Source organism: Lineus longissimus, chromosome 6 (assembly GCF_910592395.1).
Source record: "Lineus longissimus chromosome 6, tnLinLong1.2, whole genome shotgun sequence".
NCBI classification, from domain to species: domain Eukaryota; kingdom Metazoa; phylum Nemertea; class Pilidiophora; order Heteronemertea; family Lineidae; genus Lineus; species Lineus longissimus.
Genome location: NC_088313.1, coordinates 5,264,144 through 5,276,336, shown reverse-complemented (window position 1 = coordinate 5,276,336; position 12,193 = coordinate 5,264,144). Strand labels below are relative to the sequence as shown.

At 49.5% G+C, this 12,193-nt stretch overlaps 12 non-coding genes across 12 annotated transcripts; all 12 read left to right on the top strand.

Moving 5' to 3' along the window:
* Positions 1-360: 360 nt before the first annotated feature.
* Positions 361-479, top strand: LOC135490242 (5S ribosomal RNA). The gene has a single exon (XR_010447453.1). It is a non-coding gene; the product is annotated as a 5S ribosomal RNA (ribosomal RNA).
* Positions 480-1,378: 899 nt separating this feature from the next.
* On the top strand, positions 1,379-1,497 carry LOC135490241 (5S ribosomal RNA). Its single transcript, XR_010447452.1, has one exon. It is a non-coding gene; the product is annotated as a 5S ribosomal RNA (ribosomal RNA).
* Positions 1,498-2,396: 899 nt separating this feature from the next.
* On the top strand, positions 2,397-2,515 carry LOC135490240 (5S ribosomal RNA). Its single transcript, XR_010447451.1, has one exon. It is a non-coding gene; the product is annotated as a 5S ribosomal RNA (ribosomal RNA).
* Positions 2,516-3,410: 895 nt separating this feature from the next.
* Positions 3,411-3,529, top strand: LOC135490238 (5S ribosomal RNA). Its single transcript, XR_010447450.1, has one exon. It is a non-coding gene; the product is annotated as a 5S ribosomal RNA (ribosomal RNA).
* Positions 3,530-4,426: 897 nt separating this feature from the next.
* LOC135490237 (5S ribosomal RNA) lies at positions 4,427-4,545 on the top strand. The gene has a single exon (XR_010447449.1). It is a non-coding gene; the product is annotated as a 5S ribosomal RNA (ribosomal RNA).
* Positions 4,546-5,449: 904 nt separating this feature from the next.
* On the top strand, positions 5,450-5,568 carry LOC135490236 (5S ribosomal RNA). The gene has a single exon (XR_010447448.1). It is a non-coding gene; the product is annotated as a 5S ribosomal RNA (ribosomal RNA).
* A 900-nt stretch (positions 5,569-6,468) lies between these two features.
* LOC135490234 (5S ribosomal RNA) lies at positions 6,469-6,587 on the top strand. The gene has a single exon (XR_010447446.1). It is a non-coding gene; the product is annotated as a 5S ribosomal RNA (ribosomal RNA).
* Positions 6,588-7,482: 895 nt separating this feature from the next.
* Positions 7,483-7,601, top strand: LOC135490233 (5S ribosomal RNA). The gene has a single exon (XR_010447445.1). It is a non-coding gene; the product is annotated as a 5S ribosomal RNA (ribosomal RNA).
* An 895-nt stretch (positions 7,602-8,496) lies between these two features.
* On the top strand, positions 8,497-8,615 carry LOC135490232 (5S ribosomal RNA). The gene has a single exon (XR_010447444.1). It is a non-coding gene; the product is annotated as a 5S ribosomal RNA (ribosomal RNA).
* An 896-nt stretch (positions 8,616-9,511) lies between these two features.
* Positions 9,512-9,630, top strand: LOC135490231 (5S ribosomal RNA). The gene has a single exon (XR_010447443.1). It is a non-coding gene; the product is annotated as a 5S ribosomal RNA (ribosomal RNA).
* Positions 9,631-10,525: 895 nt separating this feature from the next.
* Positions 10,526-10,644, top strand: LOC135490230 (5S ribosomal RNA). Its single transcript, XR_010447442.1, has one exon. It is a non-coding gene; the product is annotated as a 5S ribosomal RNA (ribosomal RNA).
* Positions 10,645-11,540: 896 nt separating this feature from the next.
* Positions 11,541-11,659, top strand: LOC135490454 (5S ribosomal RNA). Its single transcript, XR_010447656.1, has one exon. It is a non-coding gene; the product is annotated as a 5S ribosomal RNA (ribosomal RNA).
* Positions 11,660-12,193: the final 534 nt, after the last annotated feature.

The following is a 12,193-nucleotide window of genomic DNA, read 5'->3' as shown; positions in this document are numbered from 1 at the left end:
ATGACGTCAGGGAGCCTCGGAGTAGTCTGCTCGTGACGTCAGAGCTCGTGACGTCACGCTGCGTTCCTAGTGATGAGACACCTTGCCAACCGTTGGCGTCTTTGATGTCCAGTCGGCATTCTCTTCTTCCGATGTTGGTCTGCGTGCAGTTCTTGAATGTGCGTCCGTTTCTGTTTCAGTGCGAGCCTGCGTGAACTGTATGTCTACGCGTAGACTCCGTCGTGTAATGGGCGCCCCAACCACATCTGTAATGCGACGAAGCTGTGACGTAGGCATACATAATGCCTCTGACCACAAAATATGACGCATTATAGTAGGCGCAGTGATATTATAAGTAACCTACGCATCGCCGCCTCTAATGTCTACGACCATATCACGTTGAAAACACCGGTTCTCGTCCGATCACCGAAGCCAAGCAACGTCGAGCGTGGTTAGTACGTGGATGGGTGACCGCCTCGGAATACCGCGTGTTGTAGACTTTTTCTCTTCATGTCCCAATCATTTTGTTTCTTCTTCCCTTGTACGATTGTTAAAATGAAAATGTAGGCTACCTTATGTGGTGGCCATCGAATTTTGCGAAATGGAAATGGCAGCCAGGGGGCCGGCCTGTAGGTCCCGCACCTGTATTTAACCAATCAGCTCGCGGTTATAGTTCCGTTTGAGACGAATGGGTGGTCTCACCATACCAGTTGAATGTTATTTTCCATTTCAAATATACTTCTTCTTATATTGAGAATAAGGTGTGTTTAAAGTGATGAAAATGATTAAGTTTCAGTCAAATTGGCTTGCTTGTGTGGTTTTGGGGCTCAAATTAACCGTTGCGGTCAAAAAGGTGATTCGCGGGTTAAATCCCGTCGAAAATCATCCCTCCCCTCTCTCCCCCCCCCCCCTGCCCAACACTGCGCAGGCCTACTGGCTTCCAAGCGTTTATACTAGGACGCTTTTTGAGTTCAGACCGGCGTGGAAGTTGCTGCTAGTGACGTCAGTCCTGATTCGGGAGATGGCGCTGGCGTCTCTCATGACGTCAGGGAGCCTCGGAGTAGTCTGCTCGTGACGTCAGAGCTCGTGACGTCACGCTGCGTTCCTAGTGATGAGACACCTTGCCAACCGTTGGCGTCTTTGATGTCCAGTCGGCATTCTCTTCTTCCGATGTTGGTCTGCGTGCAGTTCTTGAATGTGCGTCCGTTTCTGTTTCAGTGCGAGCCTGCGTGAACTGTATGTCTACGCGTAGACTCCGTCGTGTAATGGGCGCCCCAACCACATCTGTAATGCGACGAAGCTGTGACGTAGGCATACATAATGCCTCTGACCACAAAATATGACGCATTATAGTAGGCGCAGTGATATTATAAGTAACCTACGCATCGCCGCCTCTAATGTCTACGACCATATCACGTTGAAAACACCGGTTCTCGTCCGATCACCGAAGCCAAGCAACGTCGAGCGTGGTTAGTACGTGGATGGGTGACCGCCTCGGAATACCGCGTGTTGTAGACTTTTTCTCTTCATGTCCCAATCATTTTGTTTCTTCTTCCCTTGTACGATTGTTAAAATGAAAATGTAGGCTACCTTATGTGGTGGCCATCGAATTTTGCGAAATGGAAATGGCAGCCAGGGGGCCGGCCTGTAGGTCCCGCACCTGTATTTAACCAATCAGCTCGCGGTTATAGTTCCGTTTGAGACGAATGGGTGGTCTCACCATACCAGTTGAATGTTATTTTCCATTTCAAATATACTTCTTCTTATATTGAGAATAAGGTGTGTTTAAAGTGATGAAAATGATTAAGTTTCAGTCAAATTGGCTTGCTTGTGTGGTTTTGGGGCTCAAATTAACCGTTGCGGTCAAAAAGGTGATTCGCGGGTTAAAGCCCGTCGAAAATCATCCCCCCCCTCTCTCTCCCCCCCCCCCCCGCCCAACACTGCGCAGGCCTACTGGCTTCCAAGCGTTTATACTAGGACGCTTTTTGAGTTCAGACCGGCGTGGAAGTTGCTGCTAGTGACGTCAGTCCTGATTCGGGAGATGGCGCTGGCGTCTCTCATGACGTCAGGGAGCCTCGGAGTAGTCTGCTCGTGACGTCAGAGCTCGTGACGTCACGCTGCGTTCCTAGTGATGAGACACCTTGCCAACCGTTGGCGTCTTTGATGTCCAGTCGGCACTCTCTTCTTCCGATGTTGGTCTGCGTGCAGTTCTTGAATGTGCGTCCGTTTCTGTTTCAGTGCGAGCCTGCGTGAACTGTATGTCTACGCGTAGACTCCGTCGTGTAATGGGCGCCCCAACCACATCTGTAATGCGACGAAGCTGACGTAGGCATACATAATGCCTCTGACCACAAAATATGACGCATTATAGTAGGCGCAGTGATATTATAAGTAACCTACGCATCGCCGCCTCTAATGTCTACGACCATATCACGTTGAAAACACCGGTTCTCGTCCGATCACCGAAGCCAAGCAACGTCGAGCGTGGTTAGTACGTGGATGGGTGACCGCCTCGGAATACCGCGTGTTGTAGACTTTTTCTCTTCATGTCCCAATCATTTTGTTTCTTCTTCCCTTGTACGATTGTTAAAATGAAAATGTAGGCTACCTTATGTGGTGGCCATCGAATTTTGCGAAATGGAAATGGCAGCCAGGGGGCCGGCCTGTAGGTCCCGCACCTGTATTTAACCAATCAGCTCGCGGTTATAGTTCCGTTTGAGACGAATGGGTGGTCTCACCATACCAGTTGAATGTTATTTTCCATTTCAAATATACTTCTTCTTATATTGAGAATAAGGTGTGTTTAAAGTGATGAAAATGATTAAGTTTCAGTCAAATTGGCTTGCTTGTGTGGTTTTGGGGCTCAAATTAACCGTTGCGGTCAAAAAGGTGATTCGCGGGTTAAAGCCCGTCGAAAATCATCCCTCCCCTCTCTCCCCCCCCCGCCCAACACTGCGCAGGCCTACTGGCTTCCAAGCGTTTATACTAGGACGCTTTTTGAGTTCAGACCGGCGTGGAAGTTGCTGCTAGTGACGTCAGTCCTGATTCGGGAGATGGCGCTGGCGTCTCTCATGACGTCAGGGAGCCTCGGAGTAGTCTGCTCGTGACGTCAGAGCTCGTGACGTCACGCTGCGTTCCTAGTGATGAGACACCTTGCCAACCGTTGGCGTCTTTGATGTCCAGTCGGCACTCTCTTCTTCCGATGTTGGTCTGCGTGCAGTTCTTGAATGTGCGTCCGTTTCTGTTTCAGTGCGAGCCTGCGTGAACTGTATGTCTACGCGTAGACTCCGTCGTGTAATGGGCGCCCCAACCACATCTGTAATGCGACGAAGCTGTGACGTAGGCATACATAATGCCTCTGACCACAAAATATGACGCATTATAGTAGGCGCAGTGATATTATAAGTAACCTACGCATCGCCGCCTCTAATGTCTACGACCATATCACGTTGAAAACACCGGTTCTCGTCCGATCACCGAAGCCAAGCAACGTCGAGCGTGGTTAGTACGTGGATGGGTGACCGCCTCGGAATACCGCGTGTTGTAGACTTTTTCTCTTCATGTCCCAATCATTTTGTTTCTTCTTCCCTTGTACGATTGTTAAAATGAAAATGTAGGCTACCTTATGTGGTGGCCATCGAATTTTGCGAAATGGAAATGGCAGCCAGGGGGCCGGCCTGTAGGTCCCGCACCTGTATTTAACCAATCAGCTCGCGGTTATAGTTCCGTTTGAGACGAATGGGTGGTCTCACCATACCAGTTGAATGTTATTTTCCATTTCAAATATACTTATTCTTATATTGAGAATAAGGTGTGTTTAAAGTGATGAAAATGATTAAGTTTCAGTCAAATTGGCTTGCTTGTGTGGTTTTGGGGCTCAAATTAACCGTTGCGGTCAAAAAGGTGATTCGCGGGTTAAAGCCCGTCGAAAATCATCCCTCCCCTCTCTCCCCCCCCCCCGCCCAACACTGCGCAGGCCTACTGGCTTCCAAGCGTTTATACTAGGACGCTTTTTGAGTTCAGACCGGCGTGGAAGTTGCTGCTAGTGACGTCAGTCCTGATTCGGGAGATGGCGCTGGCGTCTCTCATGACGTCAGGGAGCCTCGGAGTAGTCTGCTCGTGACGTCAGAGCTCGTGACGTCACGCTGCGTTCCTAGTGATGAGACACCTTGCCAACCGTTGGCGTCTTTGATGTCCAGTCGGCACTCTCTTCTTCCGATGTTGGTCTGCGTGCAGTTCTTGAATGTGCGTCCGTTTCTGTTTCAGTGCGAGCCTGCGTGAACTGTATGTCTACGCGTAGACTCCGTCGTGTAATGGGCGCCCCAACCACATCTGTAATGCGACGAAGCTGTGACGTAGGCATACATAATGCCTCTGACCACAAAATATGACGCATTATAGTAGGCGCAGTGATATTATAAGTAACCTACGCATCGCCGCCTCTAATGTCTACGACCATATCACGTTGAAAACACCGGTTCTCGTCCGATCACCGAAGCCAAGCAACGTCGAGCGTGGTTAGTACGTGGATGGGTGACCGCCTCGGAATACCGCGTGTTGTAGACTTTTTCTCTTCATGTCCCAATCATTTTGTTTCTTCTTCCCTTGTACGATTGTTAAAATGAAAATGTAGGCTACCTTATGTGGTGGCCATCGAATTTTGCGAAATGGAAATGGCAGCCAGGGGGGCCGGCCTGTAGGTCCCGCACCTGTATTTAACCAATCAGCTCGCGGTTATAGTTCCGTTTGAGACGAATGGGTGGTCTCACCATACCAGTTGAATGTTATTTTCCATTTCAAATATACTTCTTCTTATATTGAGAATAAGGTGTGTTTAAAGTGATGAAAATGATTAAGTTTCAGTCAAATTGGCTTGCTTGTGTGGTTTTGGGGCTCAAATTAACCGTTGCGGTCAAAAAGGTGATTCGCGGGTTAAAGCCCGTCGAAAATCATCCCTCCCCTCTCTCCCCCCCCCCCCCCCCCGCCCAACACTGCGCAGGCCTACTGGCTTCCAAGCGTTTATACTAGGACGCTTTTTGAGTTCAGACCGGCGTGGAAGTTGCTGCTAGTGACGTCAGTCCTGATTCGGGAGATGGCGCTGGCGTCTCTCATGACGTCAGGGAGCCTCGGAGTAGTCTGCTCGTGACGTCAGAGCTCGTGACGTCACGCTGCGTTCCTAGTGATGAGACACCTTGCCAACCGTTGGCGTCTTTGATGTCCAGTCGGCACTCTCTTCTTCCGATGTTGGTCTGCGTGCAGTTCTTGAATGTGCGTCCGTTTCTGTTTCAGTGCGAGCCTGCGTGAACTGTATGTCTACGCGTAGACTCCGTCGTGTAATGGGCGCCCCAACCACATCTGTAATGCGACGAAGCTGTGACGTAGGCATACATAATGCCTCTGACCACAAAATATGACGCATTATAGTAGGCGCAGTGATATTATAAGTAACCTACGCATCGCCGCCTCTGATGTCTACGACCATATCACGTTGAAAACACCGGTTCTCGTCCGATCACCGAAGCCAAGCAACGTCGAGCGTGGTTAGTACGTGGATGGGTGACCGCCTCGGAATACCGCGTGTTGTAGACTTTTTCTCTTCATGTCCCAATCATTTTGTTTCTTCTTCCCTTGTACGATTGTTAAAATGAAAATGTAGGCTACCTTATGTGGTGGCCATCGAATTTTGCGAAATGGAAATGGCAGCCAGGGGGCCGGCCTGTAGGTCCCGCACCTGTATTTAACCAATCAGCTCGCGGTTATAGTTCCGTTTGAGACGAATGGGTGGTCTCACCATACCAGTTGAATGTTATTTTCCATTTCAAATATACTTCTTCTTATATTGAGAATAAGGTGTGTTTAAAGTGATGAAAATGATTAAGTTTCAGTCAAATTGGCTTGCTTGTGTGGTTTTGGGGCTCAAATTAACCGTTGCGGTCAAAAAGGTGATTCGCGGGTTAAAGCCCGTCGAAAATCATCCCTCCCCTCTCTCCCCCCCCCCCCCCGCCCAACACTGCGCAGGCCTACTGGCTTCCAAGCGTTTATACTAGGACGCTTTTTGAGTTCAGACCGGCGTGGAAGTTGCTGCTAGTGACGTCAGTCCTGATTCGGGAGATGGCGCTGGCGTCTCTCATGACGTCAGGGAGCCTCGGAGTAGTCTGCTCGTGACGTCAGAGCTCGTGACGTCACGCTGCGTTCCTAGTGATGAGACACCTTGCCAACCGTTGGCGTCTTTGATGTCCAGTCGGCACTCTCTTCTTCCGATGTTGGTCTGCGTGCAGTTCTTGAATGTGCGTCCGTTTCTGTTTCAGTGCGAGCCTGCGTGAACTGTATGTCTACGCGTAGACTCCGTCGTGTAATGGGCGCCCCAACCACATCTGTAATGCGACGAAGCTGTGACGTAGGCATACATAATGCCTCTGACCACAAAATATGACGCATTATAGTAGGCGCAGTGATATTATAAGTAACCTACGCATCGCCGCCTCTAATGTCTACGACCATATCACGTTGAAAACACCGGTTCTCGTCCGATCACCGAAGCCAAGCAACGTCGAGCGTGGTTAGTACGTGGATGGGTGACCGCCTCGGAATACCGCGTGTTGTAGACTTTTTCTCTTCATGTCCCAATCATTTTGTTTCTTCTTCCCTTGTACGATTGTTAAAATGAAAATGTAGGCTACCTTATGTGGTGGCCATCGAATTTTGCGAAATGGAAATGGCAGCCAGGGGGCCGGCCTGTAGGTCCCGCACCTGTATTTAACCAATCAGCTCGCGGTTATAGTTCCGTTTGAGACGAATGGGTGGTCTCACCATACCAGTTGAATGTTATTTTCCATTTCAAATATACTTCTTCTTATATTGAGAATAAGGTGTGTTTAAAGTGATGAAAATGATTAAGTTTCAGTCAAATTGGCTTGCTTGTGTGGTTTTGGGGCTCAAATTAACCGTTGCGGTCAAAAAGGTGATTCGCGGGTTAAAGCCCGTCGAAAATCATCCCTCCCCTCTCTCCCCCCCCCGCCCAACACTGCGCAGGCCTACTGGCTTCCAAGCGTTTATACTAGGACGCTTTTTGAGTTCAGACCGGCGTGGAAGTTGCTGCTAGTGACGTCAGTCCTGATTCGGGAGATGGCGCTGGCGTCTCTCATGACGTCAGGGAGCCTCGGAGTAGTCTGCTCGTGACGTCAGAGCTCGTGACGTCACGCTGCGTTCCTAGTGATGAGACACCTTGCCAACCGTTGGCGTCTTTGATGTCCAGTCGGCACTCTCTTCTTCCGATGTTGGTCTGCGTGCAGTTCTTGAATGTGCGTCCGTTTCTGTTTCAGTGCGAGCCTGCGTGAACTGTATGTCTACGCGTAGACTCCGTCGTGTAATGGGCGCCCCAACCACATCTGTAATGCGACGAAGCTGTGACGTAGGCATACATAATGCCTCTGACCACAAAATATGACGCATTATAGTAGGCGCAGTGATATTATAAGTAACCTACGCATCGCCGCCTCTAATGTCTACGACCATATCACGTTGAAAACACCGGTTCTCGTCCGATCACCGAAGCCAAGCAACGTCGAGCGTGGTTAGTACGTGGATGGGTGACCGCCTCGGAATACCGCGTGTTGTAGACTTTCTCTCTTCATGTCCCAATCATTTTGTTTCTTCTTCCCTTGTACGATTGTTAAAATGAAAATGTAGGCTACCTTATGTGGTGGCCATCGAATTTTGCGAAATGGAAATGGCAGCCAGGGGGCCGGCCTGTAGGTCCCGCACCTGTATTTAACCAATCAGCTCGCGGTTATAGTTCCGTTTGAGACGAATGGGTGGTCTCACCATACCAGTTGAATGTTATTTTCCATTTCAAATATACTTCTTCTTATATTGAGAATAAGGTGTGTTTAAAGTGATGAAAATGATTTAGTTTCAGTCAAATTGGCTTGCTTGTGTGGTTTTGGGGCTCAAATTAACCGTTGCGGTCAAAAAGGTGATTCGCGGGTTAAAGCCCGTCGAAAATCATCCCTCCCCTCTCCCCCCCCCCCGCCCAACACTGCGCAGGCCTACTGGCTTCCAAGCGTTTATACTAGGACGCTTTTTGAGTTCAGACCGGCGTGGAAGTTGCTGCTAGTGACGTCAGTCCTGATTCGGGAGATGGCGCTGGCGTCTCTCATGACGTCAGGGAGCCTCGGAGTAGTCTGCTCGTGACGTCAGAGCTCGTGACGTCACGCTGCGTTCCTAGTGATGAGACACCTTGCCAACCGTTGGCGTCTTTGATGTCCAGTCGGCACTCTCTTCTTCCGATGTTGGTCTGCGTGCAGTTCTTGAATGTGCGTCCGTTTCTGTTTCAGTGCGAGCCTGCGTGAACTGTATGTCTACGCGTAGACTCCGTCGTGTAATGGGCGCCCCAACCACATCTGTAATGCGACGAAGCTGTGACGTAGGCATACATAATGCCTCTGACCACAAAATATGACGCATTATAGTAGGCGCAGTGATATTATAAGTAACCTACGCATCGCCGCCTCTAATGTCTACGACCATATCACGTTGAAAACACCGGTTCTCGTCCGATCACCGAAGCCAAGCAACGTCGAGCGTGGTTAGTACGTGGATGGGTGACCGCCTCGGAATACCGCGTGTTGTAGACTTTTTCTCTTCATGACCCAATCATTTTGTTTCTTCTTCCCTTGTACGATTGTTAAAATGAAAATGTAGGCTACCTTATGTGGTGGCCATCGAATTTTGCGAAATGGAAATGGCAGCCAGGGGGCCGGCCTGTAGGTCCCGCACCTGTATTTAACCAATCAGCTCGCGGTTATAGTTCCGTTTGAGACGAATGGGTGGTCTCACCATACCAGTTGAATGTTATTTTCCATTTCAAATATACTTCTTCTTATATTGAGAATAATGTGTGTTTAAAGTGATGAAAATGATTAAGTTTCAGTCAAATTGGCTTGCTTGTGTGGTTTTGGGGCTCAAATTAACCGTTGCGGTCAAAAAGGTGATTCGCGGGTTAAAGCCCGTCGAAAATCATCCCTCCCCTCTCTCCCCCCCCCCGCCCAACACTGCGCAGGCCTACTGGCTTCCAAGCGTTTATACTAGGACGCTTTTTGAGTTCAGACCGGCGTGGAAGTTGCTGCTAGTGACGTCAGTCCTGATTCGGGAGATGGCGCTGGCGTCTCTCATGACGTCAGGGAGCCTCGGAGTAGTCTGCTCGTGACGTCAGAGCTCGTGACGTCACGCTGCGTTCCTAGTGATGAGACACCTTGCCAACCGTTGGCGTCTTTGATGTCCAGTCGGCACTCTCTTCTTCCGATGTTGGTCTGCGTGCAGTTCTTGAATGTGCGTCCGTTTCTGTTTCAGTGCGAGCCTGCGTGAACTGTATGTCTACGCGTAGACTCCGTCGTGTAATGGGCGCCCCAACCACATCTGTAATGCGACGAAGCTGTGACGTAGGCATACATAATGCCTCTGACCACAAAATATGACGCATTATAGTAGGCGCAGTGATATTATAAGTAACCTACGCATCGCCGCCTCTAATGTCTACGACCATATCACGTTGAAAACACCGGTTCTCGTCCGATCACCGAAGCCAAGCAACGTCGAGCGTGGTTAGTACGTGGATGGGTGACCGCCTCGGAATACCGCGTGTTGTAGACTTTTTCTCTTCATGTCCCAATCATTTTGTTTCTTCTTCCCTTGTACGATTGTTAAAATGAAAATGTAGGCTACCTTATGTGGTGGCCATCGAATTTTGCGAAATGGAAATGGCAGCCAGGGGGCCGGCCTGTAGGTCCCGCACCTGTATTTAACCAATCAGCTCGCGGTTATAGTTCCGTTTGAGACGAATGGGTGGTCTCACCATACCAGTTGAATGTTATTTTCCATTTCAAATATACTTCTTCTTATATTGAGAATAAGGTGTGTTTAAAGTGATGAAAATGATTAAGTTTCAGTCAAATTGGCTTGCTTGTGTGGTTTTGGGGCTCAAATTAACCGTTGCGGTCAAAAAGGTGATTCGCGGGTTAAAGCCCGTCGAAAATCATCCCTCCCCTCTCTCCCCCCCCCGCCCAACACTGCGCAGGCCTACTGGCTTCCAAGCGTTTATACTAGGACGCTTTTTGAGTTCAGACCGGCGTGGAAGTTGCTGCTAGTGACGTCAGTCCTGATTCGGGAGATGGCGCTGGCGTCTCTCATGACGTCAGGGAGCCTCGGAGTAGTCTGCTCGTGACGTCAGAGCTCGTGACGTCACGCTGCGTTCCTAGTGATGAGACACCTTGCCAACCGTTGGCGTCTTTGATGTCCAGTCGGCACTCTCTTCTTCCGATGTTGGTCTGCGTGCAGTTCTTGAATGTGCGTCCGTTTCTGTTTCAGTGCGAGCCTGCGTGAACTGTATGTCTACGCGTAGACTCCGTCGTGTAATGGGCGCCCCAACCACATCTGTAATGCGACGAAGCTGTGACGTAGGCATACATAATGCCTCTGACCACAAAATATGACGCATTATAGTAGGCGCAGTGATATTATAAGTAACCTACGCATCGCCGCCTCTAATGTCTACGACCATATCACGTTGAAAACACCGGTTCTCGTCCGATCACCGAAGCCAAGCAACGTCGAGCGTGGTTAGTACGTGGATGGGTGACCGCCTCGGAATACCGCGTGTTGTAGACTTTTTCTCTTCATGTCCCAATCATTTTGTTTCTTCTTCCCTTGTACGATTGTTAAAATGAAAATGTAGGCTACCTTATGTGGTGGCCATCGAATTTTGCGAAATGGAAATGGCAGCCAGGGGGCCGGCCTGTAGGTCCCGCACCTGTATTTAACCAATCAGCTCGCGGTTATAGTTCCGTTTGAGACGAATGGGTGGTCTCACCATACCAGTTGAATGTTATTTTCCATTTCAAATATACTTCTTCTTATATTGAGAATAAGGTGTGTTTAAAGTGATGAAAATGATTAAGTTTCAGTCAAATTGGCTTGCTTGTGTGGTTTTGGGGCTCAAATTAACCGTTGCGGTCAAAAAGGTGATTCGCGGGTTAAAGCCCGTCGAAAATCATCCCTCCCCTCTCTCCCCCCCCCCGCCCAACACTGCGCAGGCCTACTGGCTTCCAAGCGTTTATACTAGGACGCTTTTTGAGTTCAGACCGGCGTGGAAGTTGCTGCTAGTGACGTCAGTCCTGATTCGGGAGATGGCGCTGGCGTCTCTCATGACGTCAGGGAGCCTCGGAGTAGTCTGCTCGTGACGTCAGAGCTCGTGACGTCACGCTGCGTTCCTAGTGATGAGACACCTTGCCAACCGTTGGCGTCTTTGATGTCCAGTCGGCACTCTCTTCTTCCGATGTTGGTCTGCGTGCAGTTCTTGAATGTGCGTCCGTTTCTGTTTCAGTGCGAGCCTGCGTGAACTGTATGTCTACGCGTAGACTCCGTCGTGTAATGGGCGCCCCAACCACATCTGTAATGCGACGAAGCTGTGACGTAGGCATACATAATGCCTCTGACCACAAAATATGACGCATTATAGTAGGCGCAGTGATATTATAAGTAACCTACGCATCGCCGCCTCTAATGTCTACGACCATATCACGTTGAAAACACCGGTTCTCGTCCGATCACCGAAGCCAAGCAACGTCGAGCCTGGTTAGTACGTGGATGGGTGACCGCCTCGGAATACCGCGTGTTGTAGACTTTTTCTCTTCATGTCCCAATCATTTTGTTTCTTCTTCCCTTGTACGATTGTTAAAATGAAAATGTAGGCTACCTTATGTGGTGGCCATCGAATTTTGCGAAATGGAAATGGCAGCCAGGGGGCCGGCCTGTAGGTCCCGCACCTGTATTTAACCAATCAGCTCGCGGTTATAGTTCCGTTTGAGACGAATGGGTGGTCTCACCATACCAGTTGAATGTTATTTTCCATTTCAAATATACTTCTTCTTATATTGAGAATAAGGTGTGTTTAAAGTGATGAAAATGATTAAGTTTCAGTCAAATTGGCTTGCTTGTGTGGTTTTGGGGCTCAAATTAACCGTTGCGGTCAAAAAGGTGATTCGCGGGTTAAAGCCCGTCGAAAATCATCCCTCCCCTCTCTCCCCCCCCCGCCCAACACTGCGCAGGCCTACTGGCTTCCAAGCGTTTATACTAGGACGCTTTTTGAGTTCAGACCGGCGTGGAAGTTGCTGCTAGTGACGTCAGTCCTGATTCGGGAGATGGCGCTGGCGTCTCT